The sequence below is a fragment of the Pieris brassicae genome, chromosome 3 (genome assembly GCF_905147105.1).
Source record: "Pieris brassicae chromosome 3, ilPieBrab1.1, whole genome shotgun sequence".
Lineage (NCBI taxonomy): Eukaryota > Metazoa > Arthropoda > Insecta > Lepidoptera > Pieridae > Pieris > Pieris brassicae.
This window is the reverse complement of record NC_059667.1, coordinates 11,759,462-11,784,728: the sequence shown is the minus strand read 5'-3', so window position 1 is coordinate 11,784,728 and position 25,267 is coordinate 11,759,462. Positions and strand designations below refer to the sequence as shown.

Genomic DNA, 25,267 nt, shown 5'->3' with positions numbered 1-25,267 from the left:
ATATTAAGTTTAGGTATGTTTAGACAATTTTAATAGGATACTAGAAACAAATAATTATTGCATAAGTATTATTTTACTTCAATTACATGTTACGAAAATCGTTTTACAATAATATATTTGATATAATGAAATATATTATTTGAAAATATTAATTTTAGTGACGTTTTAGAAACTTTTTCAATAAGATACATACTAGAAAAAATATTTTCTTGCATAGTTATATTACCTGAATTACGTTTGTTGAAAATCGTGTTAGAAAAATATATTTGATATTTTTAAATACTAATGTAATACTAATAACATAAATTAAAATAACAAAAAAAACCCTTAAAATATAATAACTAAATGTATTATTAAAAGGAGTCCCTTTAGGCAAGGTTCCGGCACGAAACATATATTTTAAAATATTAAATTTAGGTACGTTTATGACGTTTTATTAATAAAATACTAGAACCAATAATTATTTTCTTGCATAGTTATGTTACTTTATTTACACTTGACGGCAATTGTTTTACAATACCCTAGATATGTTGGTATACATGTCTGTTCCTGCTCAAATCTTGGCAGATTAATAATGCCCGTGCACGTATGTTAATAAGATATCGAAATAATAGTGTTGCAAGCCTACACGATAAAAAAAGCAAATAGTTAATTGCACGAACGTATGGTTTGATACATAATAATAAAACCTTTTCAAACCTAAATAAAAAAACCTAATGAGTTCGTTGTATCAAAAGGGAATATTTTTTTAATAAACACAATGTATTTCACAATCTACATTTATATAAATATAAGATAATTTGGTATGATTTACGCGCTCGCTCTGGCTGAAATCGTAAAATAACAAAATGCAACCCTGTCCATGTGAGCCGCCAGCATCGTTCCCAATAACACAATCGACAGAGATCGCCCTTCATTGCGACAAAGTTCCATAAACAGAAATAATAATGTAGGTTAGTCTAAATTTAGACGCATGTTTAGACTGTTTCAATGCTCTGAGTACTTGGTTATTTTTTTTATTTAATGCTCGGTCAAGATTTATTTCTATTGAAAAAACTTATTATGTATGAAATTTCTCGTCCTGTCTGGACAAAAGAAAAATCGTCCATAGAATTTATTCCTTCACAGTCCCACCAAAGTACAATAACGTCTGGAAGAAATTCAATACATAAAAGTTCTTTCATGTGGAAGACTTTTTTTGAAGTTGTTCAAGTACCTGTGCTTAGCTCATGTTCGTATTGCGATAAACGCCCTTTGTCATTATTTAGTGGGATTGCATCAGAAATAGAAAAGAGTAAATAATTTCAGCAAGGTTTCGTTACTTCGTCCTTTTTTCTGTTAAGATTAGAAATGTACTTTTTTCTTTATTACGCAATAGTTCTAATTCAAAAATCATTTATTCATTTAAGTAACACAATGTTTACTTATAAACGTTTAACACTAAATGAATAAATGAGTAATATTTAATTAAAATTAATATATATAATAATTTTAATGAGCTTTCGTCATTGCATTAAAAGTAATATTGGCACTACAACGAATTAATAAATAAAATAAAAAAAATACGACAATGATTTCGATTTCGCAAACAAAAGCCTCAAAAACCGTTAAAATTCAGCACAACGTGTAATTACGACCTTATAACTAAAATTATGACATGAATATAAAACACATCCTTTGAATAATTTTAACCAATTCAATAGTAGGCTTTAACACTAAGATAATACGGCGATAAATCCAAAATGTTTATTCGAATGACATGTGTTCGGATGGTGTTTAGCTCAATACACGAAAAGAAGGTTGTTTAAAATTCTCGAGTTTACCCGCGGACACGGCGTGACGTCACGTCCGGTTGTCAAGTCTCGACAATCGATCCTCGATTCGATGTTCGATTGTCCCTGAAGTCGATCGGATCCTGTCGGCACGTTTGTTGGTTTGATTTGTAGTGGCGTGCCGCTTTGTTTTGCATCTTGTAAGTTCGGCTGGGTCAGTAAATTCACGAAACATCTGCTTAAAACACCTCAAAACTAAACTAGCATTTCTTTTTTACCTTAAACCTGCTAACTAATTAGAATATATTTTATGTGGCTCATTATACGCGTCTGGTATTTAAAGTATGAAAGATCTATGAACATAACGTTCCTAAACGTATACGATGAGTAATTCATCCCTGTCCGTCACTAGCCGGTTCTTGTCTAGGACCGGTTCCGCATCAATGACTGCCAGCCCGACATCTCCCAAATTTACTTTTGATCCTTTAACTTTTAGTTACCGTTGCCACCTCGTAATTACTTAGAATTATGTATATTGTCTTTGCATGTAAGTAGCTTAGCTGGATTGTTTTTAATTTAAAGAAAAAGTATTAAGTTTGTTTTTTCCCATGGGTAATAATAACCCGAGTTAAATAATACAAAAACTCGCCCGGGGGATGTACTTAGGCCACAAACATTGGCTATGCGGTTGGATAGTGAGAGGGAATCAAGATTTGCAGTGTAGCTCAGCGTGCGTTCCGGTCGACGCCACCACAGTCAGGGTCAAGGTTTTAACTTCTGCTCACTTCTGCACGCCTAGTAATAGGGACTCGTGCTTTCCTTGATTGAACGGAAATGCCTCAAGCGATGCATGGTTATTAGAATAAAAATGAAAATGAATGTTTGTGTTGATATAACGTTAAAAAGTAGTACCGAAAATGTTTAGTTTTTTTTTTTAATTTTTGCAGCCAGTTGTAAGCCAGGCTTATTCATTTTATTAGGCAACAAATTGATTGTTCACTATTATTACTTTAACAAGATTACACAAATCTCTTGCCGTTGACAATTTTTGAATGAAACTCCTGTAGTAAAAAATTAACGAGCATATGTCCTGCCCGAGACGTCCCGAAATTCCATGGCCCCATTTTTTGTGTATCTTGACAGATGCATTCTGGGACGCCGCTAACCGCATCTTGCATCCTTATCACGCGTTCGGAAATAAGATCTACGGATGCATCTAAGACGGTGAATTTGAGGTTTATTTTCAGATGTATCATCCTGTCCCTGTCGCTCTCTGTGGCGCCAGTTTTGGGAACAGGTCGAGTTAGTGCGCTCCTGTTTGCTTTGTAATATTAGTGTAACAAAACACATGGAATAAAATTCTATTAAAACACTAACCCTGTATTCTTTGTTTTTGTTCTACAAATGGGGATTGCGAAAGATTCTGTGTGACACAGCGCGAGGGCACCCCCACGTCTGCGAAACTTAGGGATCCTAATGAGTGACTTCCTAATTGCCGCGGCAGTACGAATAAACCCATGTTCCGAAGCAAAAACTGTCTTCTACGTTTAATTATGAACGTTCAGCCCTTTTGCATCTAAGTTTGAAATCGAGTGCCAGTCGACTCGCGGCGAGTACTTGCGGACGGGAATGATTATTTATTATACAGTTATTGAGTCTTAAACGTCAATATGTTGCTTGGGAAAATGAGATCGTATGCAGTTGATGTTTAGATTTATTTCTGTTTAAATGAGTCGCGGTTCAAGTGTTTGTTGGTATGGTGTTAGTGAGCGTATTATAAAGCGACGAGTCGATATGCTCCTCGCACTAATGTTGACAACAATCCATCTCAGGCTGTCAGGCGCCGCTGCGAATTAGACTCACTCCCATTTCGATTCACTCCGTAGACTGTAATAAGTTATCCTTCGGGTTTCTTCATTATTCTTTTTTACAAAACTGTAAGCTAGTCATTTCTGTTCGAGATTAAAGTATTTGTCGCGGAGCGCGTTATTGTAATGGAAAAAATAGTTGTTCAGTTTCTTATAAAGGTTTAATGACAGGATACGATGTTAATGCCATCGAGTCAAATGCCGTAGAACGCAGATGTGCGAAAAGTTGTTGGTAAAATAATGTACCCTGCCTAGTTGATGGTAGTGACACATGTGGATTTACTGCTCCAATTGATATTTAACAATAACCTGACTAACTAGTTTTTGTTCACACCAATTATCTGTCATGTATTAAGAATAAAATCATTTAAGAATGATTAATATAATTGTACTGTTATCGAGCGCTTTAATTTTAATTTCAAGACGTGTTACTCTTTGCATCTACGTTAATATATGTTGTCCGTTAAATATTTGACTAGAAATACTATTACAAGTTCATGTTGCATCTTATCGGTTAAGTTAACGTTACCTTTGCCATCTGCTTATAACCGTCTTAACGATAAAGTGTCTTGCAACGGGCGAGCCCCACCTGTTCGTCTAACTGTTGAATGTCGGAAAAATTTACTGATAACATGCAGTCTTTAAAAATATTAAGATTTTTAACAGGGTTTTAGTATATCATTATTACGATTAATTTACGACCAACACCGAATCAATTATTATCTTATATTAGTCACAATTTCTTGTCACATTGGTATTTCATTATAATACATGCATACAATAAAAAATAATTTCGGTATATATCGAGAATTAGTTGCAAATTTAGTATATACGAACAAAACGAAAGGACTTCCTGATATTAATTCGTTACCATACCATTAATCGATTAAAAATAAAACTCTTGTAGCATGTTATTATAAAACAAAATCCATTGTGTAAACCGTACATTAACGTGCAAATTACTTCCTACATACGTGGTTAAATTATACCATTGACTTTTAAATATTTTTTTTATTTTCATATTCTACGTGCGTTGACTTGTGTAAATAATGTAAATAATAATTGTTGCGGAGTATGAACATTTATCTCAAACTGAAACGTCAACAAACATGAAAGTAAGAGTGTTCGAATTGGTGCGTGTACCTAAACGCGTTGCGTATGCGCGTCGTCGATCAGCGAAAGGGCAATAACAAAGTGGATGACAGCTGCGTTTTACGTTTTTAACGTGCGTTTAGGCAACGGTCACCTAGTGCCGCTATTGTTGTTACAAGAAATACGTTTTTCGTTAGGGTTAATTCTTTGGATTACCCTTTCGTTACAATTTACATTTATAAAGTTGTTCTAACGAACTTTTAAGTTATAATTCCATTGTTTTAGGTACCTAATTTAAATTACTAGTAAGTTTAAGAATTTTTTATTACGAGAAGTATTAGTTTAATACGTATCTAAATTTATCATTTACAATTTCTAAACAATATTCTACAATCCATTGATAGTCGCTAATATTGAAAGCGTAAATAGAGGGTCTAAGTATAACTTTATTGATTTACTATTTATTTGGTAACTTCAATGATACGAAGAAAATTATGCTAATTGCTACTTTCTAACACATAGGTTTATTACTGCCTAAGTGAAATCAATCGTATGTGGTACTATTAATCGACATTATTCCTCCATTGTATTTAAAATAAATTTGTGGCATTTTGATTATACTAGGAAATAAGTTTAAGACTCATTAATGAACAGAACCGAGTTTATTAGTGATAAGCGTAATTATTTTTTGTATGGCAAGACCAGGTAACGTTTTTGGGTCATGATGATTGCGGAGTAATTTGTTTGTCACTGTTATCTTAACTTCACAGCTGTCGTATACAAGCTTTCTTTAATACAGATAACTCAGCTAATACTTTAAAAACACGTTTTATCGTTTATAAATTTTGAAGTTTGAAAATACATGCATATATTAAAATTCCCAGAATAATTTATTTTTTAAAAGCCGATTCTAGTAAATGTAACGGACGTCGGGTTATCACCGGAGGTTCAATAACTTAAGAAAATCAAGTAATTACTCAATGAAGTGCCGATTTTAACGCATTTTAAAAGTCACAAAAGAATGTTATCTGTATTGTTAAATCCTTTGTATGGAAATGTTTTGTTCCAATCGCTTCGAGCTGTTATTATGTTGGGTTTCTTTCGTTTCTTGTAAAAGCTTACCTGCAGTTAAATTCTACCTGCACCTATCTCTAAATTAAATGGTGAGGCGTTTAGTAACGTTCATCTTTCTAAATAGTAAACTTAAATATAAAATAATGAGTAATAAATACTTAAAACACAGTCTTGTATAAGAAACACTGCAAACGCTACGCTAAAACCAGGGTCACATAGGTTTCATAGAGGTTAAAAAGTAAACAGTGGGTGGCGGTAAGGCGATATTTCCCTCGTGAAAATGTAAAATGCCCGATATCGCCATATCGTGTTGCAGTTCGATGCGTGTCGCCTTTAGATTTTCGTCTCGCATGCTGGCCCATTATTCCGCGTCATTAATTATTATTGAATACCCGTTTTCGCTGAAAAGCGCATACGCCACCTGCCATAAGGTAATTAAAGATCGAGAAAAGGAGTCTTGTACAAGTTAACCTTCGTTATGACGAGTATATTTATAGATTAACAAATATTCAAGAACATGTATAGCGGTTTTGCACTAAGCGTTCCATGTCAGTGGTCGCTCTAAAGTCAGTTGTGCGCCATCTATTGAGGGGTGTTACAAAACAAATGTAACTATATGTTATAACGTGATTATATTACTGGCGTATTATTTTGGAAGGTTTTTACTAGGACATAAATTAACTTATACAAAATATGTTAACTGAACATTACCATACTAATATTTATTTGCCTGCAGTAATAAAATCGTATAGAAGTAATAAAATTTCACATCTGTTGATCATAATTCCCACTTAACTGCTAACATACAAACGTATGAAAACATAATCTATACATACATAACTTATGTATATACAATATACATACCGTTTTCACGAATTGCGTCGCCGCCAACATCTGCCGTATGCACCTGTCGATGGTGAACTCTCAAGTTTTTACAGACGCACACTTATGTAAACCTGGTACGAAACATCCATTCCGCACTAAACGTGCATACGTGGCTTGCTTTAATGACATAAATACATCCAAAATAAAACAGCATGAATTCACTACGCACTGAGTACTGACACCTCGGGACTAAGAAAGTACTTGAGAATGGCACACGCATTCAACCTGTAATTTGGGGTTATAGATAATTGGAAAAAGCGCCATTCAATACTCGAATTAATGACGTGACTTTTGCACTTAATCGATTATTTCAAAATGGATACGACTCCATTTAAAACGAGTATTAAATTAAATAAACTATAAAACGATTATATCACGGGTTGAGTGAGGCGGGTGCTCGAAAAGCGAGAGCTGCAGAGCGGCATTCCACTGTAATAATCCTTAGAATCGGTTCGAGGCTCGCGACGCATCGGGAACATCGATCCTTTTGCGACAATCCGTTTGATTTTAGCTATAAAGTCTTTATCTTCCTATACTTTAACATTTCAATTAATACAACTGATGTCAAATACAATATAAATTTGATTTGAATTGATTTTATTGATCAAATATTATGTTAAATGGCTACTTCGTCGGCGGTATTGAACAACAATTTTATTATAATTGGCGAGTCGGTCAACGCTTCTTGGAAATTGTTTTTTATTCGCAACTTTAAACCGATCTTGTTTTTGCGCGTACGCTCGCTTTGTTCTCCGCCATATTGTTTTTAATGTTTAACGATTGGAAAATGAGTGCGTCTGACGAGAAGTAGTGAAAGTTGGGATTTGATATTGTCGCTTAAATGTGCCCTGTATTCTAACTTAACCTAAATTTTAGCAAAAGGCTAGAAAGACTTTGATCAAGTGTTGACACAGAAACATACTTCTCTTAATTGGTGGGGCTGATTCCCGCGGGAGATGACTAGTATCTTCAGCTATATTTCCAGAGCAGTCCTTTCTTAGGACACCTATCATTTCTCCATCTGTGACGTGGCCAATTAAATGGGACCACCTTCGACAAACATGTATCAACTATAAATCACGTTTTTAATATGAGAGGGCGTTCACGTTGGCAACAAAGGCAATAAATATGCGATATCGATGTTCAAATATCGTACGTTTTGTCATTAAAATGCCGACAACATATTTTCTTATAAAAATCGCCGCAGATCGTCTAATTCTGTACATTGAATGGTATGCTAGGGTTACCCCAACCCAATGCTAGACTATTACAAGAATAAGTTATAGATCTGTAGGAGGAGTCGTCCCTAGCAAACAATAAAATATATAAATGATTTTATTTAAGCTTTGATTTACTACATAAATAAAGTTTGACGCTAAAGTATTAAATATGTATATTGTATAAAAGAACTTCTAAATATGTTATTTGTTTGCAAGTGGCAACCCTGTCCGTTTTCCAAAAACTGAATTAGAAACCGATTTAATGTGACCTCTCTCGCGTACCTGCCTCCTAATAAATAACCATTGTATTTTACTCATTTGAGGTCACGTTGCAATGGTTTGAAGATGCCGAACTATTTATTTCTATAACAATTAAGATGTTTATCGTTTTAAGACGAAAAACTAATAACGTCATGCCTTCGATGAATAAAAAATGTAACATTTCCGACCATGAAATTGTTAAGTGGCCTCATTTTTCTCGCTTTAGCCATAAATGTCATAAACTCATAACTTTAAGATGTACTTTGTAAATGTTCGAAGCCTGTGTAGTATGTACTTTTTATTACTTTTTGTCAGATATTATTATTTAATAAATGCTCTCAATTAATATTCCCTTATCAATATTTTCATAGATAAAACAGAAAAGCTACCAGGTTACAATGATTACAAGGAATATTCTCTTGATTTTTAAAATTGGTAACAAATATATAAAATTTGCTAAATAAGATAAAGATCGCGTTATCCGTGTGATTAGACAAGTCTGGGGTCGCGTTCACTGCGCCGCAGATCAAAGACCGACCGGTTGACAGATATTTTGATATTTTGCATACATGCTCTAAAATAATGTTCACACCGATGACTTTTAGGCTAAGAGCTGGCTGTTATTGGTATGTCAGTATAATAATTATGAATTGAATGGAATAATAAATCGTAGTATTATAAAAAAACTTGTATATATCAATCATATCAACAGCGTTATCAGAGTATTAAAATTGACTTTTGCCTAAAACTTAATGAATCAGGCGTGGTGATGTGTACATGATCATGATTACGATTAAATTGATTAGGAAGTTTTTCAGCTCTTGGGCTATTAGTTCCCTGGTGGCCTGTTTTTTAACAATGTGACTTGTAAGTGACTTTGCGCGGACGCAGTGAGGTGGTCGTCTCATGTAGCTAGTAGGTAAATGCCATTTATAACGCTTCGATGGTTTTAATTAAGATGTCCTATGTTTTGTAATTCAAATAAGATTTTGGCTTGTAATTTATTAATCAGGCAAAATTGTAACCAGATTAGACTATATACTACGCGCAATTTTTAGAACAAAAATACAAATAAGAAATCGAAACATAATACCAGAAATACATAATATAACAGAACATTTTATTAGACGCATAATTGTTTTAAAATTCGACACTTGAACGTAACGATAACTAATATAATACCGGCCATTCAGTCTAATAAAATACTAACAATACGTAAGCATTCTCACTGACCTACGAGCTACGGTGGCGTCATCACTTACTTTATCACTCGCACTTCATTGGAAAGTTTAAGAGTTTGCACTTTAACGTTATGACTACCTGGTACTTATTGTTATGTATTTTTTATTAATGCCTCATTCCTAATGTTCTAAATGTTGTGTGCCTAATGTTCAATTCTAAAAATATGTGCTTAAAATGTTTGTGTATAAAAAATAAGAGATTTATTTAATTATTATAACTTAGATTTTTAAACAATATGTTTAAAAATGGACTTGAACTTATATATTCAATTAGGATTATTGGACCAATATAAATAATATGGTTAAGTTTCGTAAAGTAGTGGTCACGTGGCATATATAAAATTCGAATAATTGTTTATGGTCCGATTAGGTTTGGTCGCGCCCTCCGTGCTGCGTGCGGATCTTAAAGCGGTCAATTCCCAGTGCAATGCACTCTGTTACAAAATAACTTAATGTCGCCGTCATCCGTTGATTTTTTGCATTATTTGTAACAATTAAAACCTCATTCGGAATCCGAAACTTTTTATCATAATCTGTACCTAATTAATTTTAAATGTATTTTATTGGAACGGTCTATATATTTCATCTGTCAAAACTAACAATGAATATTATAAATTAACGAAAAAGTCGAACAAAAATTATTTAAATTGAAATTAAAATATGTTTTCAAATAATTATGATACATGATGCTGTGTTTTATAGCGTTCGGGTGACCCCTGCGACCTACGATGACCTATAGCGAATTAATATAAAGCCGTCCATTCACGTTCGTGACATGTAAAATAACCTTGAACTAGTTAACTGGGCGGGAAGAAATCAGAAGAGCAGACATGGCAACATTGATGGTGAAAAAAACCGCGCCAATTCGTCGGATCGCTTAGCCAGACGTATCATTATCTTATTATTCTAATACGCTAGTTTCGATTCTCGTACGGTACATCCGTTGTTTTAGGCAATATGCATGTAACAAATTAGCAATTATTAATCTGTGAACTGTCAAAACTTGACAAATGAATGATAGTTCAGAATTCAGGATAGCAAAACTGCAATACGATACGATTGTGTTTACGTACGTCACTTTTGTAGTTTCAATACACTTTGATATAATATAGTATGCAAAAAATAAACAAAATACATTAAAAATAATGGGAAAACGATGACCAATTGTGGACGTATTTTAACAGGAAGGAAAAAGTAGTTAATTAAAAAAAAATTAAACTAAAATAATTGTATTTTTTTGTTAGTTTCATTCTTGGGTGGTATGTAAGAATGATTTTGTTATATTGCATCATTGCATCTGCACTCGCGGGTCACACGCGAGGTTCTTAATGACCTCAAATCGTAATCATCGGGTTGATTCACTCACAAAAAATATCGATATTAATCTTAATTCTCAAGTTGCAGAGTAACATTTTTTAGATGAGAATTAGTGGATGAAATATACCGAACTTTTTGATTTGCTGCCCCATAAATTATATTTGAACGGTTCGGTGATTGATGTTATTTAAATAATATTATAGTTTGCTTTATCGAGCTTATTATATTTACTTATAATTGCTTTAATTTTTCAATGTTTGAATATGAGTTTAAAAATTAAATTGGTTCGGGCATATTGTGTAATTTATTACAGGAATTACGAAACTCACATTAATCGATCGTAGGTGTCGATTTCTAAACGGACTCGACTCGAAACCGTAAAAAGTTAATTTGGTTTTTGACACAGGTAATACTGAACATGTTACTATTACTGCCATATTAAGATTGATTGTACCTAAGTAATTATTTGTATAGCTTAATGACAGGTTCTGCGATTTTTGAGCTAGGTATATAATTATGAATCATTGAGTTTAAAAAACCGCCAAAAGCTAATCTCTCAGCAATTAACCTATCAGTTCTGAAGGTCAAAATAAATAGGTTTCCTATAGGTAACCGTTAAATATTATATTTCACATATAATAGATTTGACATTCATTTGTTGATAACGGTTTAGGTATATATGAAAACAAAAGCAATGTTTTCTTTGCATTGTTGTCACAAGCAAGTTTTGAATCACAAAAGTGCTACATGCAAAAATGAAACTGTAGAAATGAAATAGGTTTCCACGTGTAATCGAAAGTGTTTTCTTATAAAATAATATTATACATATGTATTTGTAAATTTTAGCGAAACTTATTCCTTTGTTTAAAATGGAATTTGCTGACGTGATATTCAATCTTGAGCCGTATAATAAAAACAAAATAGAAATAAACCCAGTCTCGATGTCATAATAGACAAACCTGCTATGCTCCCACACATCCATGGCTTCCCTAGTTCTGCGGTAACGAGCCGTGATAGACCGCTTCATTTGATATCTCTTACGCTGCTATATTCTCCTAGTATGTTCTATTTATATGGCTTTCTACATCGACCCTGGTTTTTCGTATATAATAATTATATATTTTATTAAAACAAAAACGTTTATATACTCAAAACATAAGGAATCTCGCTTGGCATATATAATAGCCAAGCGAGATATATATATAATCCACGCGCTGAAAGGCTAGTAAAATAATTATGTTTTCCGAGACATAAGGCAGGACCACAAATGATTACTAGAGCTTACCAATAAATGTATAAAACAGGGTCGATCTAAGTTGAGTATTACGTGCATCCGGCGAGCTTTCATCCGGTCTGCGCATACGTATTGTCCGCCGGATGTCTTGCGGTCGCAACTCGCACGCAATTTCACAACCTCTGCATTTCGTATATCTTGTAAGGAAAAAAATCAACGGACTTTAAGACAAATAATTATATATAGATTTGAATTTTCTACTAAACCACCCCATGACAACACCCAATATTATAATAATATAACCTAATAATATATGAAGATATAAATATGCCACACGATATCAAGGTAAAATGAGTAACGTGGAGGTCAAATTGAGCTTACTTGATGATATTAAGCTGATTATATAGTCCGCAATGGCAGTCTAAGCGGTGTTGACCTCTGAGCAGACGAATGGGCGAAAACAATACGTGTATTCAAGGTCGAAGCGCCCCATTGCACCGTATCAATTATCTCTCGATTTCTTAATCATGTATGCATCACCATAATATTCCGTTCCAGAACTGAGCGTTTTTTAACCGACTATCCACGGAAGTATTTCGGGACCAATTCGACTTAGGGTCCATCAAGAAATGACCGAACCAATTCTTAAAAGCACTCGCGAGCCGTCTGACTTTGAAAGTGTCTATACGCGGCGTTATCACTTAACATCAGGTGAGCTTTCCTGCCCGTTTGTTTTATTAAAAAAAAACGGCTGACAATCTCCCGAAATCCCGACCTACCCTGGTGAGATGCGTACGACCCTCTATCTCTATTTATGTACGAATAAATATCTTTATCATTTTCTCGGACGTTATACACTCGGTTGTTATTTATATTCCTGTCAAGAATTATTGACCAACAATAAAATATATCGACGTAAATAGAATGCAAGAGATTACTCTTAAAAGAATGCCTTGTAGATAATTGCGTAATCGATTAATCATGTTTACATAGCTATTCTTACTGAAAAGCACTCTTGTACTTACGAGCTGGCTTTATTCCTTGGGAGGTTCATTATGTCAGTCGATAACAATATAACGAATTTTATGTTTTTTCTCACAATGATTATTATTCTTCAAAATCGACCGTTGAAACAGCTTTTCTCTTTAGGCCTTATTGTGATTCGATTTGCTTTAGTCGCTTTGTAGCTACAACGAACGCGAACCCTTTATTCGCTCCTGTTGGGGCCCTAACGACCTCGAATTTAAATCAAGAAAGGGCAAGAAAGGAGTCGCGCAACTGGATATTCGACCCTAACGCCCTTCGCTCGTTTTTACCTTTTACAAGACGCGCTAGGTTTTGTAACGGTAAAGCGGCGTCACTATGGGCACTACAACCCCGCGCCCCTGTCATTTTGTCGACTAATAACCGCCGAAGTTCATAATTTATAAGGCGGTGTATGTGACCGCTTTTTACCTCGCTGTCGCCGACGTCTGGGAATCCGCAACAAAGACAGAGCGAGATTCCGTTTTGCATTCCGCGTGTATTCTTGTGGGACGATTGCCTCCGTTGTTTCCAAATCAAAATTTGCACTGAATCGGATCAGCGATCAGCATAAATAAAATCTATGTCGATACGTATTTCACAAAACTACTGCTTAAAAGTTTCATCGGGTGTCGGGGAGCTTTTGTTTTATATATTATGTATGTCGTGTCGTCTCCAGCGAAATCAGTTGAAGCTCGGCCGTTGAATCGCGAGTGACCTACTTTCTATACACTACCCCAAAATAATTTCAGTCATTCTTCGTTGCTTAACTCTTGGTTTTTTAGCATCATCGAACCCGTTGCATTCCCGAGTTTACGATCATCTCGGCTGACCGACGGCTGACAGAACGATCGTAAAAGATCAGATTTTATTTCTTATTGTTCACCTTTCGCGAAATCTAATTGAAGTTGGCGGGCAAAGTTGCCTTTACGCGTTTTTAATTTTACTGCTGCAAACCTCGAGTTATACTCTGCGGTAATGACAACCGGCGTGAATTCGTTCATTACTTTTTATCACATCTTAAAGGATTTAATCAGTTCGCATGATTATATCGGCGTCTGTCGAAACCGCGCCGATCGCGAACTCTTGGAGTGGACGCGCCCTTGCTTTCCAATTTTTGCTTAATAATTCCGATAATTCCAACATAAATCAATAATTCGAGAAGAATGGGCTCTATAGCATTGCAATAAGACTAGCATATCTACCCAAATGAGGCTCGTGATGTGTTTTCTTCGTTTATCTTAAAACTCGTTTGGAGGTTGTCAACTTTGCGATACGTGTTATACGCTACGGGCTTATCATCAATTTGTTAAGAATCGATATAAATTTACTATAATTGGATTTCATTTGTAATTCAAGTCCTTAATTTATTCTTGCGTATGGATCTTATCATTCATTTATTTACACATCGTGATCACAGAGGATTAAAATATTAACTTTTATGAAAGCTTCCGCCTTACAGGCATTTTGGACATAATAAAAAGAACAGAAATAGCCACGACAAATATGAATAGAATGTTCGAGCAATAGGCCTATAATTTAATGTTGACCCGGGCTCATATCGTGAGTCACTTTGTATTCGCCACGCGCGGGGCTGCGTCACACGCCTATCGGAAACGCTAACTGCTGCGACGGGTAAAAACGACTTGTTCAAAACATTCATCATATTCACAGCATTTTGCATGAAATACCTTTTAGTACACGTTTTCCGTTCTCTTCGCTCGTCACCGGAGGAGATTTAAGATGTTCTGTGATATGTTCAGTATGAAACATAAAGACTTTCTTTGAAGCTAAGCTGATTTCGTCTTCAGCTCATCAGCCGCCAGCCACTTTAATCGCTATCAAATCTAACAATATACTATATCAGTTCAGAACTGAAAACTTTTTTTTAGAAGGCCAAAAAGCTAGAAGGTTCATCTGTTGTTAAATGATTCTCATGGACACTCAATGCCAGGGCTCAAAATCCGTTTTATAAAGAGTGAACATTCTCTAAGTATAATCAATACGTCAATTTATAAGAAAATGCAGTGTTTGTACAACAATGAGATGCCATTTGAGTTGGTTGTAAACATTTTTTGCGTATTTGTAAAAATATGTTTGTTATGAAGGTCGAATAGAGATTAAACAGCAATAAAGTTATTGCGTTGGCATTAAAATGTAACTTGAATGGTTTTATATGTAGTTGAATTATATTTATTAATGTTTTTTCTTCTTTATTTACAGGTAAATATACTTATGACATTTCAAAGGCTGTTTTCGGTACAGGTATTTACTAAATAAACTTTTAATTTGTGAAGTGCCGCTGTCATTACTTGCTTTGACTGCGATATGATTGTATATTGAGTGGGCTTGAGTCAAGTTGTTTAGTGCAACTGACCTACGCGAAGCACTTTCTTCTAAACTCAAAATGTAACCGTAAGTTCTATGAGGCGGACATCGTTTCCGGCGCCTGTGACGTCACACCCGTCTCGCCGGTCGCCGCCCCTACTACGTAACCTTGGCGCAGATGCGCTCACGATCGCACAACGCTTTCGTTTTCATAGCTTCATAGGCTCTGTAAATGAAATTTCGCATTAGTGCTTTTTTTGTCTATACTTTTTTAAACATAATATGTACACGAAGTAGGTATACAATCAGTTGTCTTGTATTGTTTATAACTATGGGCTTAGTGATACTACGTCTGTCCCTATACTTGTTTTAGCTTCAATTTAAATATGCTTAAAAGCAGCATTAGGGTCGTCTAGTGCGTGCCTCGATCCCTCTGCGTATTCGAACGGATGTAGAAATTATACAAATCGAATTCCACTTATTACGAAATAAGAGCAAAATCTCTGGTAATTTTTCACACGATACACAAGAGCATAGTTGCCCTAAGCGCGCCTTGGCGAGGTGATCGAACTCGCAGCCTGTAATTTTGGACCGCAAAAGGAACAAAACGCTCAGAGATCGGTGATTAAAAACCTTTGTCGGGTCTACTAATATTTATATTTTCGCAATGCGCCCGACATCTAATTGGTCGCTCATATATTTGAAGTGGGCTGAGATCGCGGCGCCTCTGACCACCGACGCTTCATTAGTTTTCCTGGTAGTCAAATCATAAAACACTCGAAATTTTTTATGTCCCGTCGTATATGTCAAAACGTGACCCCAACAACAAGGAAGCCGATGGAATAAAGCAATCCCTACAGTGACCGCATCAATTGTTTCCAAAAGATCAATACACTCGCTAAAATTACTTGATAAATTATTATCGCAGGTGGTAGGTACGAGCAACTAGTTTCAACTGCACGTTGGTACTCTCGATCGGCCCAAGGTCTGGGATATTGAACCTGGCCGGTGCAACAGCACGACAAGGTCCAACGTGAAAGAGACGGCTGCACTATCACTCATTGTTATGGGGGAAATGTCGTGACCACACGCACTGCATTCGTCGACTGTGTACGACAAAACCTGCGATTAGATGTCGCATGTGCCCAGCTTGTACGAGACTCGTTCGTAGCAATACGCACTTCCTTAAAACTCAGTCTGATCCGATGAAATGGGAGGACCGCGTTCTCGCCCTCCAGAGCGAAAGAGACAGATATACACCAGAAAGTGCGCCGCAGACCGACAGGAGTGCATTGCGCTGACGCATCGCGATCGTCTGTGTATATTCGTCTTTTTTGTTGACGCTGCCCCCGCAGCTTTCGTTATTCATGTTAGTGACAAAAGGTTTCGGTCGCTATTCACGCCAATATCAATCAAGAACAATTAAATCCGCCGGTCCGACCGGTCCGACTATTTGGCATTTATGCGTTCCCACGCGGGTGATGTTGTTTTAATTACGCATGGCCTTCAGGGCAGGGTGCTTACGATCCAGCGGGTACACTGACCCACTGCTTGTGACCGGGTTCCCGTCGCGAGCGGTTTTCGCTGCGTCAGCGTCGTCACTCGCTCAATTGTATCACTCGCAAATAACGTCGATCGATCGAGCAGGAAGCGGCGCAATATTTATGTAGACGCGGAGCGAAGGTTAACGTCTTTAGCGTTCATTGGCATAATTAAAAATAAATAATATCGCTTTCGGAATGTGTTCGTTGCGTCCTCTCGCCCTCCTGCCGAGCGCGCGTGAACTTTTATTTTTTGAGTAGGTACATCTCATTTAGACGATTTGAAGCTCGCGTATAACTTCTCAACTATTTGTAACATGTGTCATGGAAATGTGACGTCGCATTCATTACGCTTCGATTACCACGTGTGTTGTTATCTCACAACATGATTGTAATACCTAGTAACGTGGTTCTCACGAAGCCCCGCAGCCGCACAGAGTACGTTAACACCTATACCTCGCTCGGACCCGCGGCCGCACTCATTTCGACGCGGTTCTTATTTGTCCTCGGCAAACATTCCTTCAGATAAGCCATGAACGACGCGCTTGTGCTTCCCACATCTGCTCCGACCTTGGCTCCTTCAGCCCGTTGTATAACCTTCTTATCAGTCACGCTCCCCTGGTGCCTCGCTCACCGAATCATACGAACTTTTCCGGTCTCGATAATTTTATCGTTCTTATAAAATGCGCGGTTCTACAATCACTTAATTAATTTAAATACTAAAACAATTTACTTAAATACAATTGTGATCTGTTTAAAAACGTAATTCCCAGATAAGATAGCTTTAGTGACCACGTGCGTGATGTCGTTAACATAATTACAATGTTCAAGTGGGCCAACCCGTTTTGGTGCTTCAAATATTCCATATATATATAATAATAGATTGGTGCGAAACCGAAAGTGTCTCCGCGTTCCCGTCGATAATTCCAATCGTCAAAACAACAAGTCCGGTGTCTGCGATAGAGCGCAGAACAGGTTCTGAGCGTGGCTTAAAAAGTGAAAAGTTACTTATTGAAGCCGCTCAGGGAATCGAATATTTGGTAGACGTTATGACTTACAGGGTGAGAGGCGCGGCGGTCCTTCCGTTTATTATTCCGGCTATAAATTAAACTGCCCTCGTTAATCGGCCTTTTAATCCGTCTGGCCGTTGACTCCGCGTTGCCCGGGCTGAACGGCTCACTTATCGACAAGTGGGACAACTAAACCCATTCGACTTAAAATAGCTTCTCTTTCCGCGATACACAAGAGGGGAAAAGCTGACAACGGTGGTGGACTGGTGGCCGATGACCGGCGAGTCATCGTTGTGGAATGTTGCACTCGCAGCCTCCTACAGTGTAGCCAGACCGAGCTAGACCCGCGATCACACACGGGCCGCGGATCCGCAACACTTCATTATTCGAGACTAGATATCGACGTGAGATAATTTCGTCGTTCGTTTTTGTGCGTTATTGTTAGCCTCGAATGATACACTGGTTGAATATTTAGCGATATCCGCTGACTTCACGGCTTATAAAAAATGGCGAATAATTAGTCAATAAAAATTCCGCCGATTATATACAGTGTTACACGGGTGTTACGTAAGTGGAGTAAATGACCTAAGAGTTGGTGGTCTGAAGGTCTCAGGGATCACGTGGTGCCAGCATGTGGCTTCATAGCGCTCGTTGCCAACAAACTAATTGTTCCAGATTAATGTGATCAATTTAATAACAGTGTGTGATGATTGAATTGCGGAAGTTCCGACTTCTAATCCCGAGACGTATGCTAAAATTTTACTATACATTCATTAGGGACAATCATCATTATGCCGGACTTAAAATCGTCTCATGCAGAGTTGACGGAAATTTCTGAACGCGTCGTGACCATTGTGTTTTGAATTGACTCGAGGATATTTTGGGCGCGTAGTCAGCGAGCGATGGATATCGCCCTTGACCGAGCCGTCGACTCGGCCGCCGCGAGCGGAGTAAACAAATTGAATGAATCGCGTAGCGTATGTTGTGTACATTCATGTGTGTGCCGTTAACGCACGATAATTCAAGCACTCGAGTTAACAGTCGGACGCACAGCGGCCGCGAATGACGCATCACACAACGACCACTCACAATGTCTGTCGACAAAATTTGCTATGGTTAGGCCTAAAATATTTTTTTACGGAGTGAAACAGGAAATTAATCTTACGATTAGTTATGCTAAAATTAAACGTAATAGTATTTAACCAAATTGTTGGGAAATATAAGGTTGCTTAACACGGTCTTAAACACTTGTGTGTGTATTTTATCTTGTATTATTCGTTTGTTTATCGTTTTTAATGCAAGTGTGTCCGCGCGGAAACGTACTCGTCACGGCTGGCGAGGCGCCCCTCAAGACATACGGGTACCACAACCACGCGGCAAACACTGTTCCATCTCATTACAAGCCATTTCCTCCCAACAAGCATACACTAGTCCTCGAGACACGCAAGAATTCTTCAATAAGCCTTACTTAAGTGGGAACACTTAGCTGTCTAACTAAGTACTATCTGAACGCTAGATTTTTAAGGCAACATAATACAAAGAAAGATATGTTTGTTAACTATAACTAATAGAACAATACACGGTTTAAACTAAACACTAATGACAGTTTAGTATTACGTGATAAAGATATGCTAGCGTATACTTGTAAGTATTACGATAAGCTTGTTATATGAGATTCTTGTGACAAAAGTTTGACTGAGATTAGACGACTATTAATTATACAAAAACATTTATATACTAGATAAGGAAACTAATTTGCAAACAGTTCGTTGGCCGGCCGCGCGTCCGATCGCTGAAGGTCAAACCTTACACCACATCCTAGACGAAAGAAAAAGTGACAAAACCTGAACTCAACACGAGGACAAATAAGAATGAAAGCATATTTACTTTCATTCTAAAATACACTTTTTATCACGTCCATTTTCATTTTTTGTCCACAGACTGAGGTGTTTTTGCCTTACTTATGCTTATAAATACCGTATGTGGCATATGCTTATCTGTGAACATTTGCATTACCAGTCTTTTCATACAACTCAAGAAACAAAATATCAAACGTATTGCATGCGACAAGTCTAGATTTAGTTTGCGATTTCCTAGGCGTAGGTCATTCTCTCGGTCAAGAACCTTTTATTACTTGATCAAACCGCTGATTAAGGGTATTCGCTTTAATTTATTACCTATCAATCAATCTAGTTGACGGAGTGTTAAAATTAATTTCGCAAATAATATCATTATATGAACTTATGTTTGAACCCTGAACCCTTTTGTCATTAATATTTAATTGATTAAACATTACGATGTTTTGCGTATATTTCTAATTAGAATTCATATAAATTATAAAAAAGTATGAGCCTTCAAATAACAAAAAATAACTATAATATTTTATGACGTAACGCAAAACACATTATCATTGAATAAGTAATGTGATTACGAAAGGTTAAAATGGTACTAATTGCCGGTGGGTTGAGTTGTTGGAAAAGACAGCTTTTTTCTCGAGATTATTTTTAGGTTTCCGAACAACTTCTGTTGATACTCGACCCTATAATACGAATAGACGAAACCCACTTGGACCTTTTATATCGAAGTATTCCGTGAACTGCGGCGAGTATTTCTCGAATACACAAAACCTCGAACAATCAAAGCTATATAAGCGTTTTTATTATTTTATACGAAGGAATATAACATAATTTTTGGATCCATGTACGACTGACCGAAGCAAAATTCCTGTACAATAACGGCATATATCATAGAAAGAATTTGAACAAAATCTCCAACAATTTATAACCCCAAGCAAGTCTGCGTTGCTCGTAATTTGTTTCGAACTTGGCAGGTTTTTTGTGCGCTTTGTCTGGCGAAACTGTATCGCATTATGGTTGAAGCAGTGAAGCCCTAATTAAAATGTTTGCAATCGGATATCGTGCGGTCCACGTCGTGATCACTATCAATTTTGCTTAATGGTGCATTCTCAGATACTCAAAACCTCCATCGCCAAGGTCGGGTCCCTTTGACCTACAAATTTCTTAGTACTTCAACAATTCAAATCGTTATATAAGGCGATTCTAATATGCCCTCAAGGTAATCTGTTTATTAGAAAAACGTTTAAATATTACTGAGAACAAAGATGTATAACGTTCAATTCGTGCGTTTACTTATAATAACGATCAGACTAATTTTTTTCACAGTATAATCTAATTTGCTACGCGTCGCGGCTCAAATCGATACTTATGTGTTAAATGCTTTTAAATACAAATTTTTAATTGACCTTATTTTATCGTATAGGCCCTGGGAGCGACTTCCCGTTTTAATTCGACAAATCAAAAATATTGTTATAAAGCCAATGGTATGTACTATGAACAATTTCATAGTAGACAGATGCACCTAGCTCGACTAAATGTCACTCGGTGAGACGCCACATTTAGTCGCTCCGAAATAGACCGCTCGCGTTCATCAACCCCTCACATTCGTCATCGCTGCTACTCAGCTGACTTTTTACATCGACCACTTTATACTAGACTGTCATTAAACAATCAACAACAGCCAGTAATGGACAGGTTGCATTACGAAATTCCTCACCAGCTCTTTTTATACTATCAATAATTATATCGCTAATCCAAATTATTTGTGTAATTTCGGGCTGTCAAATCATAACCGAAATTAATTGAGTGTTCGATTCAAATTAAACAGTCCAAACCGCAACGATACTGCAATTTCGACCCGTCATAATGACTGGGCAGCAAAAAGTGGCAATAAAACAACCTATTATTTAATTTTTAAATTAAATCACCGTCTCAACTGGAGGAAAAAGTCGAAGTTCCAAAAAAGTACTAAATTCTCTAGAGACTCATGAAACTGAATGTTAGTAAACAACCAAGTTTACGGTTTTTTGTGGCGTTAACCTAAGCTATGTTTGTAATGTATTTTATTCCTTCAAGAAGTACTCAAAATATTTATAACTGAATCCGATGATGCCATTATTTTTACAGGTGACCACGATATCGAATCATTTGCCTGGTAAGATGGTAGCCGCCTAAGTTCCTATTTAATTTCAGAAAACCACCGCATATAATTTTAAAATAAGTTCAAAGCAGCAATTAGAATGCATCCAGCTGCACTCTTCAAGTATCAAGTTTAATTTAAAAGACATTTCACACAAACCGGGACTTTGTGTTGTAGATGACGCTGATAATGAAGATTTTAGGCTCATGTTACAAGATGTAAATTCACAGCGTGTGGTTTGTTGCTCACATAACTTCTGAACATCGCATTTTTAACTCGCTTGTTCTTTGCAATTGAAATATTACCGATATTGACCTTTAATGTTAATACAAAATATATAACATGGCAATGAATAAAACATAATTAACGTGCATTTCGCTGGAAAATAAATACATACATAATTTTTTTTAATGATTTGAAACAGTTCAATTCTTACTATGTATATTATCTATATTATATCTTTATATTTTATTTACTTTATAAATAAACATTATAGAACAGTGTTTACTTCAGCGTTCGCTCCCCGGCTGTGCACCAATGCCAATGGACTTTCTTTCTAAGTGCGTATTTAACATTCACTCTTATTTTGATTGACAAATGAAACAGATTCAGAAATCTGAGTCCCAGACCTAAAAAAGTGGTAGCGCCACTGCTTTATTTATTCATAAACATTAAAAACATTCCAATTTTATAATCTAGCGATAAATTACATTATCTTAACTACCAATATCAAGACATCAGTTAATATTTAAAATATACAAAACGCGTAAAACGACTGTCCGATAAATGAATTAATACGAATTTATCAATATAAGTGACTTCGGGTATTTATCACGATGCATTCCTAAGGAATAAAGGTGCAAGATATAAGATCAGCGGTCAATGGCACAGGATGTGCAACAGCTATTGTAAACTGGAGAATAAATAATTGGGTATGTTTTTCTGGCGACAATTCACTTTTATACTATTTTTGTATGGAGCTTTAAGTTCTATTAATATAGGCTTCGTTAAACGTAAAACGAGTCGAGCTTTACTAATTAATTTTTATAGCCTTGTTTATAGTTTTATGGAATTACGCGTAAAATTTACTAAATTTACGTAATATATTAGAACACATAGTAGTAACATAGCTAACGTTGCTTTGTCTGGTTTCATGAGACAGTTTTTGATATAATTTGTTGTAGACGTTGCTAATTACAATGATGATATCAGATCTTAATTGAGTTCAAAACTTAAAATATGTTACATATTGTACGGGAGTGTGTCATACCGCACACGTGTCTCGATGCAGGGGCGCCGCTCTTTTGTTCCCATTTAATAATATTTGCAAATTACTGTGCGGCCCTCACCGCCATCTCGGTACACAGACAATCTTTTATTTTCCCAGCGGTGTCATTTACACAAGCCTTTTACCTGTTGACGCATATTGGAATTTTTTTATATTAGTTTCTTTAAGAGTTGTTTCAATTCTACACAATCATACTCAAACAAGTGCGATAAAGATGGATTTGGTCTTTCGAAAACTGTGGAAGCACTTCTCTTGTTGAATACTTCCTGTCTCGACAGGGACAGCCATGCAACATTTCTTTGTTTACATTAAAACGTTGTGATAGGTCCAGGTACAGTAAATGCAATGCATATACACAGACCAGTCATAAAAATGGAATACAAATCTATTCATAACTAAGTAATTGATCTAGTTTTATACTCCAAGAATGCTGATTCGAAATCTCGACCTTATTATTTTTTATCAGCTGCAGACGCTATTATAGCTGATTGAAGCCGTATCCCCAGGCTAGCCTTAGTCTATAGGTTATTCAGGGTTTGACAAAAAAGCTCGGCATTGGTTCGATAACGCATGGATTATGTCCCCAAGGATAGAATTACCTGTATGAATAGCTTATTTATAAAAGATATGCTAGGCCTTTTTCATTATACTTAGAAACTGGAACTTGATCAAAGCCAATTGTATGCTTTATATAACTTCGGCTTCATTAACATCTATTTGTGATTGTCCGGTATATTGTGTTGTGAAGCAATTTCTCAAGATATTAAAGTAATTATATCATTTTTTGAATTCACATGGTTCACCTTCAGATACATATTATGTTCATAAATGGACGGAAATCGTTCTTGTTTTTCATATACGAATTACAAATAATTGCAATACGATGAGTTTATTGGTGAAATGCAATATACTTTACCTTGGCGAATGGTATTAATGTCGGACCCTGAACCTGTACCGTCCTCAAGTTTACACAACAAACACTGCGTCACAGTGTTTGTTGTGTAAAACCTTTCGTTGGATCTCATACAAAAATATGATGAATATTTATGCGTACGCCTCTCGTGAGTTCTTAATTCCATTTTCAAATTGAATGTAAAACCCAGGTGGATTCAAAGTACTTAAACACTCAAGCAATTAAAAGTGTATACAGATATAATACTTTTCAAATATCGAACTGCGTTTGTAAATTTGAAAGCTTTCAACTATGAGCAAATCCCACTCAAATGGAAGATTTGAACAATCAATAAAAACCGTCCTAAAATTCATAGTTCCGACGCGAATTAAAGCAATTTCACGTGCAAACGTATTTGCATATTTTCCTAGTTAAATATTACAGTAATTCTTATAAATGTATGCATGACATACGGGAGTCATACTTAACATTAACTCATTTCTCGTCTCTGAAATAATTATTTCACTTGAAAAGGCGCAATAGTACTACTTTTGTTAGAATCACAAATTTATATGATATAAGATGATGATTTCCTAATGATTTCGTTTAGATGAGATACGTCAAGCATAATAGGATAATGCCTTTTATCCTGATATGGTAGGTAGTTAGATAATTCATATAATATAACATAACTACAAGAAAAATACGTTGGTTCACGCTTTATAGCAATCTTGAACTAAGCATAACGTACCACTTCAGGGTCATTGTCGAATCTCAAGGCCGAGACAATCTCGCCATTAATATTATAATACCTACTATTGATGTTATCCAGTATTTGACGGAAATTTGCAAACTGTCAGCGTATTTAATACGAAAATGAGTTTTTTTTTTCATTTTTTGACAGATTTTAAAATGAAAAATAAATTAATAACTAACCATTAAAAAAAACAATCAATGGCGCTACAACCTTTTTAGGTCTGGGCCTCAAATTTCTGTATCTGTTTCATGACCATTACTTAATCTAATAGTAATAGGCAAGCAGGTGATCAGCCTTCTGTGCCTGACGCACGCCGTCGACTTTTTGGGTCTACGGCAAGCCGGTTTCCTCACGATGTTTTCCTTCACCATTCGAGCGAGTGTTAAATGAGCACATAGAAAGAAAATCCATTGGTGCACAGCCGGGAATCGAACTTACGACCTCAGGGATGAAAGTCGCACGTTGAAG

General features: G+C 36.1%; 1 protein-coding gene across 2 annotated transcripts in view; it reads left to right on the top strand.

The window, feature by feature from the left end:
• The window catches only part of LOC123707586 (RNA-binding protein MEX3B), a 36,242-nt gene that overhangs the window by 1,121 nt on the left and 9,854 nt on the right, over positions 1–25,267 (top strand). The gene's annotated exons all lie outside the window — the stretch shown is intronic.